Genomic DNA, 12,760 nt, shown 5'->3' with positions numbered 1-12,760 from the left:
CCTACTTCAATTGGAAAAGAAATTATAGTACTAGGATTTATTTATGTTCTCCAACCAAGACAATCTACTTCCAGAAAATTTATGTCACATTTCAACCCTTGTCCCTGATTCTGTATAAAATATGTTAAAATAAAGGAAGAAACAGAAAAGAAAAATTAAAAGGTCAGTAAACCAGTAAGACTAGAATTTTTATTTTTTTGAAAAACAATATATTGGTAAAATGGCTTCAGTAAAGCTAATACGTTTATAATATAATTATGAGTGTATATGTTGAAGACCATAGGTATCAACAGTAGAGAACATTTTTTAAAAATCAGTACAGTTCATGCTCGATTAAGTGGAAGAAGATGGCACTCACCAGCTTTTTACCCATACCTACTCAATTATCTCAGGACCAACTTGAAGCTGAAGAAAAGACAAGATCCCAGAGATCATGACAGACCTCACTGGTCTCCTCCTAGAGAACCTCCCCCATATGGATACCAGAAAGGCTGAATACCTCAGTTATTAGAGGATTTTGGAGATGGAGGTGCTTTTCCAGAGATCCACGTAGCCCAGTATCCACTGGATATGGGATGAAAGAAAAAAAAATGTCAAATGCACCAGTCAGGTGGATGCTGAAGGAAAAATTAAATATGATGCAATTGCTCGGCAAGGTCAGTCAAAAGACAAAGTCATTTATAGCAAGTACACTGACCTGGTTCCAAAGGAAGTCATGAATGCAGATGACCTGGAACTGCAAAGACCTGATGAAGAAGCCATTAAAGAGATAACAGAAAAGAAAATGGTAACCCTAGAAAAAACTACATCACAGAAGGTTGCTGCAGCCATGACAGTTCGAGCAGCTGAAAAACTGGCTCCTGCTCAGTATATTTGACACACACCATCTCAATAAGGAATGGCTTTCAACTCTGGAGCTAAACAGAGAGTTACTTGGATGGTGGAAATGCAGAAAGATCCAGTGGAACCTCCAAGTTTCAAGATTAATAAGAAAATTCCCCGAGAACCACCTTCTCCTCCTACACCTGACATGCATTCTCCTAGCCAAAAGAGGACCGTGAAGGAACAACAAGAGTGGAAGTTTCCTCCTTGTATTTCAGACTGGAAACATGCAAAGTATTATACAATTCAATTAGACATATGTCTGGCTGCTCATGGAAGAGGGCTGCAGAGAGTTCACATCAACAAAAACTTTGCCAAGCAGGCTGAAGCCCTCTATATTGCTTATTGGGTGGCTTGTGAAGCTGTAGAAATATGGGTTCAAGTAGAGAGAAATATGGTTCAAAAAGAAAAGGAGAAACATGAAGAGAAACTTAGAGAAATGCCCAGAAAGCCAGAGAGAGAAGAGTTGGGATCAAAACCCATGTGGGAAAAGAAGATAGGGAGGCACATGAGAAGGATGAAATCCAGCATGACAGGTAAAAAGAGAGACAACACAATGGGGGAATCTTTCCAGGACAGCTCCTGATAAGAGGTTAAAACTACAGAGATATGAAATTGAGATTTCAGTGAAATCATTGCTCCTGGTGTGCCCAATCCTCAGAAGTCCAATGAAGTCCAGTATGACCAAAGGCTCTTCAACTAATCTAAGGGTGTGGACAGTGGTTTTGCAGGTAGAGAAGATGAAATTTACAAGGTTTATGATTAAACCTGGAGAGCTGGTAAAGATATGGCCCAGAATATTTTCATCCCAGTAAAACTCTGGACAAGGACATGTATGGTGACAACCTAGAAACCAGAATAAAGACCAACAGTTTTGTTCCTGATAAGGAGTTTTCTGGTTCAGACCATAGGCAAAAAGGCCTAGAAGGACCAGTTCAGTTCGAGGAAGATCCTTTTGGTTTGGACAAATTTTTGGAAGAAGCCAACAGCATAGTGGCTCTAAAAGACCCTTAGATAACAGGTGCCTCAGGAACATATTCATGAAGGCAAGAAGAGGAGGAAGGAGTAGATATACCTCTCTTCAAAGTGAATGAAATTTTATCCATAACCCTAATGATGCAAGTCAGATGGGGAAACACGTTGTAAATGGCCAGGATAAAAACGAAATCTGGATATCAGACCCTAGCACTACTTTTTATTACAGGAGTAAGAAGGGATGAAAATTCTTCGACTGGTTGTTGTTGTTGTTGTTGTTGCTGTTGTTGCTGCTGCTGTTGTTTTTTAAAGACTGGGTTGCATTTGTGCTTCTATATTTTGGCATTTATAGAACATACTGCCCCACACATGAAATTAAGACCACTTCCTTTTGTGTGACTTAGTATTTCTGGGGGTTCATATTTTGTGTAAGAATGACTGCTGAGGAATAAAGTTGCCTAACCACAGTGGGCGGAAGGATGTTCCCATACTGAGACTGTCCTGCCAAATGACATTTGCCACTATTATGCTCTGTTTTAATTTGGAGTGAGGAAGGTAAGCTCTCATGTGGTGCAGCTATTTGTCTCAAATAAAAACATTTAGACAAAAAATAAAAGCAAAAGATCATTACACAATTGCTTAAGTTACTCTTGGGGAAACTTACTGTTAGAGAATATTATATATTTTTTGGTCTAGCGTAAGTCATAGTGCTAAAATCCTTTTCATGTCCCTCCAAAATAATTGTGCAGTATTGATAGCTCATTCCTTTATAAGATCACTCTGAATGTGGACAAGTTAGGTGGTACACGTGCAGAAGCATAGCAAGACCATTTGGAAATGGATCTGAAAGTAATAAGCAGAAATATAGAAGTCATTTCTTAGAAGCTAAATGGAGGGGGATCAAAGGAGATTAAGAATCAGTATGGAAATGAAAAAGAAGAAATGAGAATGGGTATTTAGACAGAAAGGGAAGAGAAGAAGGAAAGGAACAGAAAGGAAAAGAGAAAGAAAAGGAAAAGACTGAGTCCACAGTTGTCACTGATTCCCTTTGAAGTACAATTCTCACATTGTCAACACCGTTGGCTTCCATATTTTCAGCAGTAATAGCTCATTTTGTCTTAGAAGGCCTTCCTTACATTTATTGAAATGTGCAAACTCTTCTCCTGGAGCTTTGGCTTCCTATAACACCTTGCTACCTCATGTGGAGTCTTTAGACCATTAATGGCAGCATCACCAGGAAGTTGTAGGAAATGCAGACACTTGAACCCTACCTAGACTTACTGAATCAGAATCTGCAATGGGACAAGACCCCAAGTAATCTGTAATACACATAAATACTTCAGAAGCACCACACATTACATATTTTTAAATTTAAAAAGTAAGACCATGTTAAACTATACAAAATTTCTAACCAGTATGATTGAGTATAGAAGAGATCTTTCAGTGTTTGGATGAATTTTACACTGGGAATTTAGGATTATAGCAGGACATACCATACAGAGAGGTTGGAGGACTTAGTGAGCATAGGGGGTATAGGACAGATTATTGGAGGCTGACTGCAAATTTTTGGCAAAGCAGAAATCACAGTGTAACCCATGGTTCCATCAGAAAAGCTTCAAAACAAAAGTTAATCGACATTTTCCTGGAGATGTAGAGAGAGACCTTCATTACCCTGAATCTCTGAGTCATGTGGGAGTATATTGGGCCCATAGAAATATTTTGAATTATAGTAGATGTCTTTACTGAATCCTAATTGGTGTTTTAGGGTAACAGACTAATTAATCCTGTAGGCATCGGCTAGCAAAACCTTGATATCTACGTCTTTTGCTTGTGGATTATGTGGGATTTTATAGGGTATTAGGGGAAGGAAGTGAACAATGAAGGAGGATGGCACTTTGTGAACCTTCAATATCATCAAGGTGCTATTCTGAGCTCCCAAGGACAGAAGAGCTGAGGTGATTTTCCTCTTTTCTTTTCCTCTTTTTTTTTTTTTTAATTCACAAAAACATTGTGAAATTCAGCACATTGAACTGGCGCTCAAAAATGTCACCAAACAATTCTTAGTAACAGAAGGGCAAGTTTATTGCTTATATGGTAAAGGAGTAAATGTATATTTATATTTTATTTTATTGTGACAGTACATACAAGGTTTCTGGATCAAAGGCAAAATTATTTATTTGTACAATATTTTAGGGCCTTTTGTCCATGTTGCATTTTCTTCCAGGTGGCAAGGTGGTGAGTCAGATGGACCTGCCTGTGGAGGGGAGAGTAGGACCCGTATTATAGGAGAAGAATTGAAATTATAAAATTGGAAGCTTAATATATAGGTATTGGCATACTGACTCCTCCCCACTCCAAAGCGGGTTTTTTTGTTTTTGTTTTTGTTTTGTTTTGTTTTGTTTCTTTTTTTTACTTTGGAATGGAAAGAAATTCTACCTTTGGGAAAGAAGGGGAAAGTCGCCTACGATCTCATGGTTTGGAATATAATGAATGGCTACGGATTTTATTACCATTTGAAATGTAAACACATGGCTCCAAAACTATCACCTTAGAATATGAGGAGTAAATGGTTTTAGGAAAAAAGAGACATTCTTTATCATTATAGAGTGCTGTTTGTCTCTATCAGAAAGTCCTGTTTGTGCAGAAAAATAAAAATATTCACATTCACATTCGACAGGAAAGCACCACTTTGCCGGAGTCTTAGTAGCATCTCTGAAGGAGAATGCAAAGTCAGGATATTTATTAAGATTTGAAGTCTTGTTTATAGAGGATCTTTCAGGCGAAGGGCTTAATTAGGGTAAGAGTCATGATGTAATAATTTAGAACTGGCAAGAACAGACAAGCAAAGATTTGGAAGAGTTGAAAAGTGTAAACTATTATTTGATGCTTCCTACTAAAGGGCTGATGTAGCTTTCAAAAGGTCCCTGAAATGAATATATGTGGAAATTTTACCTTCCTGAGCAAGAGTTTTCTAGCACTGTAAATATATTAATGAACAGTAAATTAATGGGACAGTAGATTTATGTTAATATAAACTATAAGCTATGTAATTCGTTTTGATTCTCAGAACATTCCATGTGTCTTTGGTGTAGGTTACCCAATTATACCTCTGGTCCCACAGCCCCTTCACACCTTGGCATGACCCACCTGTTGACTGATGTCTGTTAATTGGAGCTCTGCGTCTGGTAGGGCAGCAAATCCCTGAGATGGGCAATACTTTTAGATAAGGAGACTGGAACAGAAAAATAAGAGCCTGAGTATTTGTGAGACACAAACCTCTTGGGGAAATTTCGAAGTGTTTATGACCCTAAATATTGTGGTGTGAGAAGTGTCAAGAAAGATGCTGAAGTTCTTCCCACATGAGACAGCAGAAACCAGGACTCATTGTCATCTGAGCATCTATGCAAAATGAGCCTATATTCGCCTACAGGCTGGTAAATCCTGGCAAGTTTGGATTTCATCACTGAACTTCTGAAGAGGCAATGAATTTTGTTGTGGTCAATCAGAATTCTCATCTACATAAAACCGATCTAATTATTATTTAAGAAAATTTACAAAACTTTTTTTTTTTCTGTTAATGAAACCTCAGTGTAATTTTGTGGAAAGATTATTTTTCTCTTATTTTATATGTTTCCCAAAATGCTGGTAAATAAAAATATATGAGCAAGCAACATGCTGTGAAATGACACAAAGAAAATCAGGAAAACGTGTGCATGGAAATGCTATAGAAGAGAACAAAGAAAAACATAGTCACTTGTCAAGCATTTTTAAGTCTAAACAAAGAATCATGCATATGTACAACATAATCACTTTAGAATCCAAAGCCTGATTAATTTGTTTTTTGTAAAACCTATTTGGATTTGTAAATAAATTAGAATCATCGTGAATCAGATTAGGAAACTGAAAACAAATCAGTTATAGAGATGTTTCAGTAAAATTTTAAGCTTTTAAGAAAGTAACAAAGATTATTTGAAGATAGCTCAACTTCTGTCTGCATTAGTAGGAGATAGTGCGTTTTGCAAATTGCTAATCCTATAACATGCTCCACGAAAACAGGACATGGGAAAAAGAAATGTTAGAAAGGCATTAGCTATGGAAAACCCTGCAATAAAGAAAACTCCCTAACCTTGTTTAACTCACTGTTTGCCAAACTTAATTAGCCATTACATCTTTTACTTCATACCTCTTTTTATTTATTTATTTATTATTTTTTTTTAAGATTTTATTTATTTATTCGACAGAGATAGAGACAGCCAGCGAGAGAGGGAACACAAGCAGGGGGAGTGGGAGAGGAAGAAGCAGGCTCATAGCAGAGGAGCCTGACGTGGGGCTCGATCTCCCATACCTCTTTTTAATACAGAAGAGCTAACACAAATGTTTTACACAGTGTATCAGATTAATCTTTACTGTGATACAGCTCTGTCATGAATTTCAATAGCCGTGACTTGCTGTGCAAAATTCGCACCAGCGGCATTGGAATTAGCTAGGATGTTGTTAGAAATACAGTTTATCATCTTGAAAAACTGAATAAGAACTTGAATTTTATAAGATCCCTAAGTGGTTCATAAGCATATTAAAGTGAGAGAAGCCATAGTATAGAGCCTGTTTTTCAACCATGGTTGAACATTAGAATAATGTGGAGATCTTCTCCTAATACCAGTGTCCTGGTATCACGCTAAAAGACCTCTGCTGTAAGTGCTTGCGAGAAATTCAGGTATATTGTCAGAAGCTCATTCGCTAGGAGATTCTAATTTGCAGCCAGGTTGAGACTGGAGGTAAAGAATACCACCAGCTCTTCAGTGTCCTGCAGGCATCTGTTCTTCCTCAATTAGCAGCAACTTCATATTTATAATAGTTTGAGGCAAAATCTTGGAGTCTTTCTTGACTTTTCACATTTTTTTCACATGCTACATTTATTTTATCAAAAATCTATAGGCAGGAGACTTCCATTTTCAGCCAAGGATATATCGGAATCAGTATGTCAGGTTTACCCTCATGTACCCGGTTCATAAATCCAAACAACTACACACACACACACACACACACACACAAGGACCAAAAATTTGAAATAGCAGTTTTCTAGACCCTAGACATCAAGAAAGTAAGGACAGTAATCCCTGAAATATGGAAAACAAATGAGGTGAGACCTGTAATTGTTTTGACTTAACTTGGGGGAGTTTCCAGGCCTCTGTTCATGGAGCCAAACTTTTTTCTTTTAATGTTAGTGGTTTATAATGGACATATAACATATTTCAACATAGTAATTACGCGTGTGCAGATATTGCTAAATAAGTCTAGTCTTATTCATCACACCTAATGGCAAATTGTTTTTCTTGTGATGAGAACTTTTAAATTCTACTCTCTTAGCAAATATACAATACAGTATTATTAACTGTAGTCAGCATGCTGTACATTACATCCCCACGACTCATTTATTTTAAAACTAGAAGTCAGTAACTCTTCACTACTTTTACCCATTTCATCTACTCCTATTGCCTGCCTCTGACAACCACCAATCTGTTTTCTGTATCTATGAGGTTGGTTTTGTTTTTAGATTCCACATATAAGCGAGATCATATGGTATTTGTCTTTCTCTGACTCATTCAAAATCTTGTATTGAGTTTTCTAACACTCAATCTCCATCTTCTCAATTCTCTTTTGCCCATCAACACTTTGCAAAACAGGTTCTGGTTGTTATTACTTCAATAAATCATAACTCACTTTCACGTGATTAAACCCATTGGGAATTGTTCCTTCTTGTACTTGACTCCAGAAGCTTCCCACACCTTTGAGAGTTTCTCTTTCTCTAAACTGTCTTCCTTCGGCTTTATTCATATCAAACACTCCTAGTTTGTCTTTATCCTTATGAATTCTTTTCCTGTTTTCCTCTTTAGTGTAATTAAAACCTGTATTCCACCACCATTCATACTAGTTAGTGGTCCCAGCTTTTATCAATGACTTCAATTCTATTTAACAGGGATGAACATCTAATGTACATTTCCAGCCTAGTATTCTTTTTATCTTGTATTTCCTTCTGATATTTTAAACTTATCCTAAAACATGTTCATAATTGAAAATAAGATTATCATTTCCAAACTGGTTTTATAACATTTCTATCCTTATGAATGTGAACCAACATGCATTCACTTAAGAAAAAAAGAACATAGAAACTATGCTTGATGCCTCCCTCTTCTCCAAACATCTGTTCCTAATTTTGCAAATCGATCCCAAATTCCATGTCTCTAGCAACACATGACTTCTAGCCGGTAAGGTTTTTTTTTTTTTCCTTTGAACACTACAGTAGGCCCTCAACAGTCCTCCCTTGCTCAAATCGATTTTCTATATGGAAAGCGGGGTTTTTGTTTTGCTCCAAACAATAATCTGATTATGTTGCTCCCTGATTAAAACTTTATGGTCACTCTCATTGCTCAAGGATATAAACAAAAGTTTTGTTGTAATTGAGAAGGCCCTCATTCTTGCTTCTACTAATCCCTCCAAAGTTATTTGCATTAAATGTCTCCTCGCTCTTTCAGTGGGGTTATAATCCTACAATGCTGGTCCCTCTATTCTTTGTCCAGGAAACTCATACATACCCTCTTTATTTAACCGAAACATCTCTTACTCCATGAAACTGTGTTTCATCTCTATGCCCAGGTGGCACCTGCCCATTATGTGTCCCAGAACTCAGTATATGTCTTTCTCATGGTACATCACATTTTTATTTTCGTCATTGTTTGAATACTACTGTAGCTTCTATTTTTTTTTTTTTTTAGTTGATGCTTGTTTCTTATACTAGACTTTAGGTTCTATGAGGGCAAGGTCAGCATATGCTTCTGCTCATCCTCTATGCCTCCTATTGTGCTTGACATAGAGTAGGCACTGTAATTATTCGGCAAACAAACATATTGATTGCATTTTTTTAATGATCATGTAATCTCTACTGCTTATTTTCAGGGACTGAAAATATTATTTTTGGGGGGTACTTCTTTGATGGAGTACTCATAGAGTACTTTTTAAGGTTTTATTTATTTATTCGAGAGACGAGAGAGAGAGAGAGAGAGCACACGTGTGCATGTGCGGGGAGAGGGGCAGAGAAAGGGGGAGATGCAGGCCCCCCACTGAGCAGGAAGGCCCAACACAGGTCGGTCCCATGACCCTGAGATGATGACCCGAACTGAAGTCAGATGCTTAACCGATTGAGCCACCCAGGTGCCCCTCAATCTATCTTTCTTGAGTCAAATATATGTTGGAAGCTCTGAGTATCTGAAGATAGTTGAAGGCCTGTGCTTTCTGGAAGTTCTGGAAAAGAAAATTTGTGCAAGCTCTCTCCTAAGAATGAGGCATGCTCTTACTAGGTCAGCATCATAGAGCCCAGAACCACAAAGCAGTAGATTCTGAATTATTTTACATCAGTGCATGTTCCTGGTTTCCCTTCTTCCCAAGAAGTGAAAAAAGGAGTTAAGGGTGTTGGGTGAGATATCCCTGAGTACCTAGGCTGCAGGAGTTAACAGTAGTGAAGATGACAAAGAGGTTTCCTCCAGAAGCATCAGCAGGGAACTTTTAGCTGGTTTCTTACACTCACTGGCTTGTGATGGACATCTGACTTCACATTCAACACCTAGCAGACTGTTGACACTTACGGCCCTCCAACAAACAGGAAACGAAAAACTGGAATGACAATAACAGATGGTAACTCAGAATGGACAGAAGAAATGATCAGAGAATCGAGTTTTTAGAAAGATAGACAATACCACAGAAAAGCAATAAAAGCAGTAAGGGAATAAAGTGAATTGTAACATCAAAAAGGGGTTTGTAGTTTGCCGCAAACAAAAATAAAACAAAACACCAAAAACCCTTATTTTAAACTTCAACAATACAATTAATAAATTGAAGGAAGGCGTGAATGCTGAGGAGGCCCAGATTAGTACCTGGTAGAACAATAAAATAAAAAATTTTAGGGGCACTCAGTCAATTAAGCGGCTGACTCTTAATTTTGACTCAGGGTATGATCTCGGGATCCTGAGATCGAGGCCCCATTGGGCTACACGGGGCCTAAAGCCTGCTTAAGTTTCTCTCTCCATCTTCCTCTGCCTCTCCCCCACTGCTCACTCTTGTATGCTCTCTCTCTCTCTCTAAAAATAAATAAATAATAATAAATTAATTAATTAATTTTAAAACACAAAACAACAATTGAACAAATATATCATGAAATGTCATAATAAGGAAAATATAAGTGACATAGTGGGTAAATTCAGAAAATATGAAGATTTCACTTGCGAATGATTGCATTTCTAGCAGGAGAAAAACAAATATATGCAGAAGAACTAATAAATAGATTAAGAATGGTAGAATAGCATGTACCTCTGCCAACCTGAATGTGTTAATGCAAAGATTTCAAGTAGTTCTGTGTAAGTCTAGTAATCAAAGACCCTCATCTGAACAGGTTAATATTCAATATGATGGACAACTGGTTGTATCTAGGCTTCAGCCAATACGAATGGATGCGAGCCAAAGCAATCTGATGGCTTCACTGGTACACAGGAGCAGAATTCAGCCTGGGACTAATACCGTTTTATTCAAATATCCTATCTCTTCCAAGAATCCAGGCACAAAGAGTTACTTATGTTAGATATCCCATTTATAGCAAATGTTGAAGAAGTAATTCTGGACAAGTGAAGAAAAGAGCCACAAATACCACAATGTTGATCCAGCCAAGGGACCATTCATTCCTCTGTCAGGGAAAAAGTGTTTCAACAGTTTTTTGTTTTTTTGTTTTATTGCAGATAAGATATTCTGAGATCCTTAACATTCTAATTTGAAAAACAAAAATGCAAGAAGTATATTTGTTACATAGCATGTTACAAGATTATCGGCTATAGAAGACATTTGAGTAATTTCTTTTGAATTAGTCCCCTGGAAAACTATACTTAAGGAAATGTTAAATTAAATCTTACAGTTTTTGTTAAAGGAAAATTAGAATGTTGTCATTAGAATTTCTGGGTACATAAGAATAGTTTCTGAGGAAAAGCTCCTGCTTTTATCTTGGTTTATACTAGGTAGAGCAGAACATCTTAAAATCTCTTTTGTTTTGTTTTATTTTATTTTATTATTTTATTTAATAATAATTTTTATTATGTTAGTCACCATACAGTACATCCTTAGTTTTTGATGTAGTGTTCCATGTAAAATCTCTTTTATAATATAAACTAATTTTGGAGGCTTCAGTTTCTTGCACTTAAACAGAAAAAGTATCCAAAATTTATTTTATATTGAAATTAAAAATTTATTATATATTAAACAATAAATAGAATTTTTTGGCATTTTAATTTTAAGGCATTATTATATAATACATTTTTGTTTTTTTATCCTGATAGTGAACAGATCAGTCAGTAGTTTTTTTAATAAGTCAGTGAATCAATGTACAAATAAGTAAAGGTAATATTTGAAATCAATAACCGAAATCCAAATTATAAATTTTTTAAAATATGCTAATTTTTTCCAAACTGTTCCTGCTTTAATGACTCAAAAATTATCTTAAGCATTTATAGGGAGATGAAACCCAGAGAACTAAATGCAGGTTGTAATCCACATTTTTCTTATTAGTAACTATGTATTATCCTTTGATTTAACTTTCAGTGTTTGGCAATATTCCAATATTATAAGTTTCACTTCTTTTTTTTTTCTTTTTTTAAAGATTTTATTTATTTGACAGAGAATGACAATGAGAGAGGGAACACAAGCATGGGGAGCGGGAGAGGGAGAAGCAGGCTTCCTGCTGAACAGGGAGCCCCATGTAGGGCTCAATCCCAGGACCCTGGGATCATGACCTGAGCCGAAGGCAGATGCTTAAAGGCTGAGCCACCCATGTGCCCTCACTTCTTTTTTAACTTAGTCTCACACAGGTGACCTAAACCTTGCAATCATATACACTCATTTGAAACTCCAATTTAGAAGTGAGGAATATAAATGGAGCTGTCGTATTGCTTTCCCAGATTGTGGCAGAGACATCTTGTTTTTGGAATAAATTGAAAGTGAATTGAAAAAATTTAGTCCTTAAATAATGGTGTCCAAAATGATGGCAGAAGAGCCATTGTAGTCAAATTTAGTTGTTGGGTTTTCTTATTTGGGGCTATCATCATGGTGGAAAGAACATGGTTTTCGATGTAACCTTGGAATTGGTCATTGTTCCTGGAAACTTAGTCTTTGTTTCACCAGCACTCTGTTTACCATTTACTATTCCTTAATGTAAGAGTTTGTTTTCTACTTAAACTAGCAGGAGTAGATTCTGTTATTGGTAACTAAACAAAATTCCAAACAGGCAGCAGATCTCTAGTCCTCACCCAGGCACCTATGTCTCCCTTTTGGCATCTCCTAGGTTTTCATGCTTGCCCATCCAATGGTGTGGGTGGAAACTTTTGACACTAAACAAGGGGCATTTTCTTCCTTTGACAAACATTTGTGGGTGGATATCCAGATTCACTGTTGACTGAGTTCACTTGACCAAAGTCCTTACTTTTTCTGTACTTGCTTTTCACCATGTGACCTTAAAGAAAGGCCAAAATATATACTTGTAGCTTAAAGTGGGGCCAGCCAGGGCACTTAAAATAAACAGCTTTCTAAAATTAAAAAAAAGTTAAAACTTGGTAAATTTCTCTTCAGAGAAAGCAAACTGGTGATATTAGGAGAAAATAATTGCAATGACAAAACAACACTCATAGCAGTTTACAAATATAAAACAAGTTGGTTAAAAAAGTATTTTATGAAAATATAAAAAGCAGATTTATAGGCCAAAATCAAATGATCTACAAATATGTGAAGCTGGAGGTTTTTGCTAAGATTTTAAAATGAATACAAAACCGTTTTATACCCACCTATTTGACAAAAATGTGGACGTTAAATACTA

At 36.5% G+C, this 12,760-nt stretch overlaps 1 pseudogene; it reads left to right on the top strand.

Moving 5' to 3' along the window:
* The first annotated feature begins 347 nt into the window (after positions 1-347).
* On the top strand, positions 348-1,951 carry LOC100476468 (annotated as a pseudogene).
* Positions 1,952-12,760: the final 10,809 nt, after the last annotated feature.

This window comes from Ailuropoda melanoleuca, chromosome 5, assembly GCF_002007445.2.
Source record: "Ailuropoda melanoleuca isolate Jingjing chromosome 5, ASM200744v2, whole genome shotgun sequence".
NCBI lineage: Eukaryota > Metazoa > Chordata > Mammalia > Carnivora > Ursidae > Ailuropoda > Ailuropoda melanoleuca.
This window is presented reverse-complemented; position numbering and strand designations above follow the sequence as displayed.